The following is a 7003-nucleotide window of genomic DNA, read 5'->3' as shown; positions in this document are numbered from 1 at the left end:
AAGAGAGAGCAAACCACAGTGTGTTGCTTATGCTATTGTCCCATTGGTCAAAGCAATTCCAATGATCATGCTCAGAGTAAGAGTGAGAGAGGATTACTCAAGAAGGTATGAAAAATCAGGATATGAACCATTACTGCAATAACCTCTTAGAGTTTGTTAACAATGAGATTTGCAAGTGTTGTTTAAATGCTTAGAAATGCTTTGTTTGTCAAATTTTTAAGCCTACTTAGTTAGCATTAGAAATGTTTAAGAGAAGCAGACACATAAAATTTGTAATATGGTTTGAAATATCTAAGTAAATATAATTAATCAAGTTTTGAGTACTGTTAAATGTTTAAAGGCAATTTAAGCTTAAATTTATGAGTTAACTGCACATGAATCAAAGAACAAGTAACAGTGATAGTTCTTATTTTAAAGGAACATTACTAAATTAATACATGTACTAGCAAGATTTCCAAGTTTAATTTAAAAGCTTGAGGAAAAATTGGGACTTAAATTTCATAACTCAGTTTAAGTGAGTAATAATTGAGACACCAATATTATAAATAATTTTCTTGCACATAAAAATCTCTCTCAGACTTATTAAACCTCAGTGAACACATTTATTCAACAGTTCATTCAAAATATATTTGTTGATCATTTGCTCTGAGATAGGTGCTTTCTAGACACAGGCAGAAAATGACTCCCAGGCCCTCCCTCTTTCATTGAGATTATACACTTGCAGAAAATACAGGGAGATAATAGACAAATACCAGTCAATCAGAGACTATTCCCTTATCTTCTGACTCTCTCATCTTCTTCATGGCAAAAACCACTCCCTCCAGTCCATCATCAACCAGTAATAGCAGCAGGGGTGTTTTCTCTCTTCTCCAGCCATCCAAGATGCCAAAAGGAAAGAAGGAGAAGGGGAGGAAGGGAGCCCCAATTCCTGATGTTGTGAAGAAGCAGGGGCCAAGGAGGTAGTCAGTGTCCTGTTTGAGAAAAGACTCAAGAATTTTGGCATCAGACAGGACATGCAGCCCAAAAGGGACCTCACCCACTTTGTCAAATGCCCCCATACATCCGGCTGCAGCGGCAAAGGGCTATTCTCTATAAACGTCCAAAAGTGCCTCCCAGGATTAACCAGTTCATTCAGGCCTTGGCCTGCCAAACAGCTACTCAGCTGCCTAAGCAGACCCACAGATACCAAAGGCAAAGCAAGAGAAGAAGCAGAGATTGTTGGCCCTCGCTGAGTAGAAAGCTACCAGCAAAGAAGTTGTCCCCACTAAGAGGCCACCTGTCCTTAAAGCCTTAAAGGGTTACTACTCTCACCACCTTGGTGGAAAACAAGAAGGCTCAACTGGTAGTGATTGCACATTATGTGAATCCCATTAAGCTGCTTGTCTTCCTGCCTGCACTGTGTCATAAGATGGGACTTCCCTACTGCATTATCAAGGGGAAGGTCAAACCAGGGCTTCTGTCAATGGGAAGAACTGCACCACTGTTACCTTCACACGGGTTAACTCAGAAGACAAAGGAGCTCTGGCTAAGCTGGTGGAAGCCATCAGGACCAATTACAATGACAGATTTTATGAGATCTGCTGCCACTAGGGAGGCAATGGTCCTACGTCTGAAGCTGATGGCTTGTATTAATTGTATTAATTAATTAATTAATTGTATTAATTGTTGATGACAATTAAATCATATCTTTCAATAATCACTATCAACAGCCTGAGTGCTCCCATAAAACAGCACAGGATTGCAGATTGTATAAAAAGGCAGGACCCATCCATATGCTGTCTAGAGGAGATTCATTTTGAACCTAAAGATACATCCAGACTAAAAGTGAAAGGATGGCAATTTTCATGCCAACAGACTGCAAAAGAAAGCTGCAGTAGCAATTATCTTATCAGACAAATTAGATTTTAAGCTAAAGACTGTACTTAGAGATACAGAAGGACATTATACCATTATTTTAAATATATATGTTTTTTTAATTTTTTAAATTTCTTTTCAGTGTACCAGAATTAATTGTTTATGTACCACACCCAGTGTTCCATGCAATACGTGCCCTCCATAATACCCACCACCAGGCTCACCCAATTTCAGACCAATATCCCTGATGAATATGGATGCTAAGATTCTCAACAAGATCCTAGCTAATAGAATCCAACAGTCCATTAAAAAGATTATCCATCATGACTAGGTGGGATTTACTCCTGGGTTGCAAGTGTGATCTGACATTTGCAAATCAATCAATGCAATAGAACAAATCAATAAGAGAAGAGAGAAGAACCACATGGTCGTCTCAATTGATGCAGAAAAGGCTTTTGACAAAATCTAGCATCTGTTCCTGATTAAAACGCTTCACAGTATAGGGATAGAGGGAACATTCCTCAACTTCATCAAATCTATCTATGAAAAACCCACAGCAAATATCATCCTCAATGGAAAAAAGTTGACAGCCTTCCCTTTAAGATCAGGAACACAACAAGGATGCCCACTCTCACCACTCTTGTTCAACATGGTATTAGAAGTCCTAGCAACAGCAATCAAAGAGAAATAAAAGGTATTCAAATTGGCAATGAAGAAGTCAAACTCTCTCTTTGCAGATAAAATGATACTTTCTATGGAAAACCCAAAAGACCAAAAGACTCCACCCCCAAACTACCCCCAATTCAGTAATGTGGCAGGATACAAAGTCAATGTACACTATACCATTCTTAAAGGGTCTATCCAAGAAGAGGATCTATAATTTACAATTGTAAATATCTATGCCCCCAACATGGAAGCAGCCAACTACATAAACCAACTGTTAACCAAAATAAAGAGACATATTCATAATAATATGTTAATTGTAGGAGACCTCAACCCTCTCACTCTCAGCAACAGACAGGTTATCTAAGCAGAAAATCAACAAATATATATATATATATATATATATATATATATATATATATATACCAGATATATATATCTGGTCCAGTGTGTCTCATATGTGTGTGTGTGTGTGTATGTGTGTGTGTATACACAGAGAATATTCTACCCTAAAACAACAGACTACTCATTCTTCTTGAGCACACATGGAACTTTCTCAAGAATAGACCACATACTGGGTCACAAATCAAGTCTCAACTGATACCAAAAGACTGAAATTATTCCATGCATATTCTCAGACCACAGTGCTTTGGAAACTGGAGGTCAATCACAAGAAAAAGTTTGGAAGAAATTCAAACACTTGGCAGCTAAAGACCATCCTGCACAAGAATGTTTGGATCAACCAGAAAATCAAAGAACTTAAACAATTCAAGTGAACAAAAACACTTCAGTCCAAAACCTATGGGATACAGCAAAGGTGGTCCTGAAGGGCAAGTACATAGCCATACAAGCCTCACTCAAAAAAAATAGAAAAATTCCAACTACCTTTACACCTTAAAGAAGTAGAGAATCAACAACAAATTAACCCTAAGCCATGCATGAGGAAGAAAATAATTAAGATTAGAGCAGAGAATTAGAAACCAAAAATACAGTAGAACACAACAAAACTGGAAGCTGATTTTTTGAAAGAATTAATAAGATCTATGAGACACTGGCCAGATTATCCAAAAGAAAAGAGAAAGGACCCAAATTAATAAAATTATGAATGAAAGGGGAGATATCATAACACCAAGGAAATAGACACAATCATCAGAAATTTTTATCAACAGTTATATGCCAATAAGTAATCTAGAAGAAATGAATGCATGCTTAGAAACCTATTCTGTTCCATTGATCTATGTGTCTGTTTTTGTGCCAGTACCATGGCACAGCTTTTTAATATATAGCTTGAAATTAGGCAGTGTGATGCCCCCAGCTTTGTTTTTCTTTTTCCACTTTTGGGACTTCATCAAGATAAAAATGTTCTGCACAGCAAAGGAAACAGTCAATAAAACAAAGAGGCAACCCACAGAATGGGAGAAGATATTTGCAAATGACACTACAGATAAAGGGCTGGTATCCAAGATCTATAAAGAACTTCTCAAACTCAACACCCCCCCCAAAAATCAAGTCAAAAAATGGGCAGAAGACATGAACAGACACTTTTCCAAAGAAGACATATATGAATGGATAACAGACACATGAATAAATGTTCAAGATCATTACCATCCAGAAAATTCAAATCAAAACCATATTGAGATACCACCTTACACCCAGTTAGAATGGCAAAAATTGGCAAGGCAAGAAACAACAGATGTTGGAGAGGATGTGGAGAGGGGGAAACCCTCTTACATTGTTGGTGGGAATGCAAGCTGGTAGAGCCACTTTGGAAAACAGTGTGGAGTTTCCTCAAAAATTTAAAAATGGAGCTACCCTATGATCCAACAATTACACTACTGGGTATTTACCCCAAAGATACAGATATACTGAAAGGAAGGGGAGAATGCACCCCAATGTTTATAGCAACAATGTACCCAATAGCCAAACTGTGGAAGGAGCTGAGATGCCCATCCACAGATGAATGAATAAAGAAGATGTGGTCCACATAAACAATGGAATATTACTCAGCCACCAGAAAGTATTAGTACCCACCATTTGCATTGACATGGGTAGAACTGGAGGAGATTATGCTAAGTGAAATAAGTCAAGCAGAGAGACAATTATCATATGGTTTCACTTATATATGGAACATAAGGAGTAGCATGGAGGACATTAGAAGGAAAGGAAAAATGAAGGAGGTGGGAATCAGAGAGGGAGATGAACCATGAGAGACTATGGATTCCGGGAAAGAAACTGAGGGTTTCATAAGGGAGGTGGGGGTGGTGGGGATGAGTTCGCCCAGTGATGGGTATTAAGGAAGAGGTGTATTGCATGGAGCACTGGATGTTATATGCAAACAATGAATCATGGAACACTACATCAAAAACTAATAATGTACTGTATGGTGACTAATATAACATAATAAAATAAAATAAAACATGGAGGAAGAATTGTTTTTAAATCCCAAATAAACCATCTGACTCTATACCTAAAATAACTTTTAAAAAAAGAGGAACAAAGCCCAATATTAGTAAAGGGAAGGAAACAATAAAGACCAGAGTGGAAATAAATGAAATAGAGATGGGGGGGAGAAGAAGAAGAAGAGACAATAAAAGTAAGAGCTTTTTCTCTTTTTTTAAGATTTTAAAAAAATTTATTTGTCAGAGAGTACAAGCAGGGGGAGCAACAGGCAGAGAGAGAAGCAGGCTCCCCACTGAACAGGAAGCCTGATGCAGGATTTTATCCCAGGGACCTGTGATCATAACCTGAGCTGAAGGTAGACACTTAACTGACTGTGCCACCCAGGCATCCCAAGAGCTGGTTCTTTGAAAAGATCAATGAAATCAACAGCCAAACTCAAGAGAAAAAGGGAGAGGACCCAAATAAATAAAATCAGAAATGAAGGAAAAGTTACAACGAACACCACAGAAATACAAAGGCTAAGACATTACTACAATTATACACCAACAAATTGGAAAACTTAAAAGAAATGTATAAATCCTAAAAATACATAATCTTCCAAGGCTGAAACACACACACACACATAGAAAATCCGAATAGATCAATTACAAGTAATAAAATTGAAACAGTGATTTTTAAACTCCAAAACAACAGAAGTCCAGGACCAGATGGCTTCATGGCTTAATTCTACCAAACATTTAAAGAAGAGTTAGTACTTATTCTCAAATTATTCTAAAAGACTGAAGAGGAAAGAAGTCTTCCAAACTTATTTTACAAGGTCACATTACCCTGTTACCAAAACCAAAGATACCACAAGAAAGAAAATTACAGACCAATATATCTGATAATATAGATGTAAAAATCCTAACAAAATATTAGCAAAAAAATTTCAATGATACATGAAAAGGATCATACACCACAATCAAGTGAAATTTATTCCAGAGATGCAAGGATGGTTCCACGCCCACAAATTAATCAGTGTGATACCTCACATTAACAAAACAAAGGATAAAAATCATATGATCATCTTAACAGGTACAGAAAAAGCATGTGACAAAATTCAACGTTCGTTTATGATAAGAAAATAAACTCAACAAAGTAGGTATAGAAGGAATGTATCTCAGCATAATAAAGGCTATATATGATAAGCCCACAGCTAACATCATACTCAACAGTGAAAAGCTTTCAGCATGTCCTGTAGGATCAGGAATAAGACAAGTATGTCCACTCTCGCCACTTTTATTCAACATAGTATCGGAAATCCTAGCCATGGCAATTACACAAGAAAAAGAAATAAAATTCATCCAAATTGGACAGGAAAAAGTAACACGGATAGGAAAAAGACATATTTGCAGATGACATGATACTATACAGAGAAAACCCTATATAGAGAAAACCCTAAAGACTCCACCAAAATCTGTTAGAACTAATAAATGAATTCAGCAATATCACTGGATACAAAATTAACGTACAGAGTTCAGTGTTTCTATACACTAATAACTATAAGAAAAAGAAAGTAAGAAAATAATTTCATTTATAATTGCATCAAAAATAATGAAATACCAAGAGTAAATTTAACCAAAGATGTGAAAGAATTGTACTCTGAATACAGTTTAAACTGTTAAAACTTAAACTAAAAAGGCACCTGGGTGGCTCATTCGGTTAAATGTCTGTCTTCAGCTCAGGTTAAGATCTCAGCGTCCTGGGATCAAGCCTCACATCAGGCTCCCTGATCAGCAGGGAGTCTGCTTCTCCCTCTCCCTTTGTACCTCCCCTTGCTTGTGTGCTCTCTCTCTCCCTCTCTCAAATAGATCAATAAGATCTTTATTAAAAAAAGACATTGATGAAAGAAATTGAAGACATGAATAAATGGAAAGATATTTTGTGCTCATGGATTAGAAGAATTAATATTATTAAAGTGTCCATACTACCGAAACAATCTACAGATTCAGTGTAATCCCTATCAAAATACCAATGACATTTTTAACAGAACTACAACTCAAAATGTGTATGGAGCCACCAAAAAAATTCAAAAGCCAGAGCAACC

At 36.8% G+C, this 7003-nt stretch overlaps 1 pseudogene; it reads left to right on the top strand.

The window, feature by feature from the left end:
• The first annotated feature begins 876 nt into the window (after positions 1-876).
• Positions 877-1590, top strand: LOC123389660 (annotated as a pseudogene).
• Positions 1591-7003: the final 5413 nt, after the last annotated feature.

This window comes from Mustela putorius, unplaced genomic scaffold, assembly GCF_011764305.1.
Source record: "Mustela putorius furo isolate JIRA1106 unplaced genomic scaffold, ASM1176430v1.1 tig00003988_pilon_pilon_pilon, whole genome shotgun sequence".
Taxonomy (NCBI): domain Eukaryota; kingdom Metazoa; phylum Chordata; class Mammalia; order Carnivora; family Mustelidae; genus Mustela; species Mustela putorius.
Note: the sequence above shows the minus strand (reverse complement) of the source record. Positions and strands in the feature narration are given on the sequence as shown.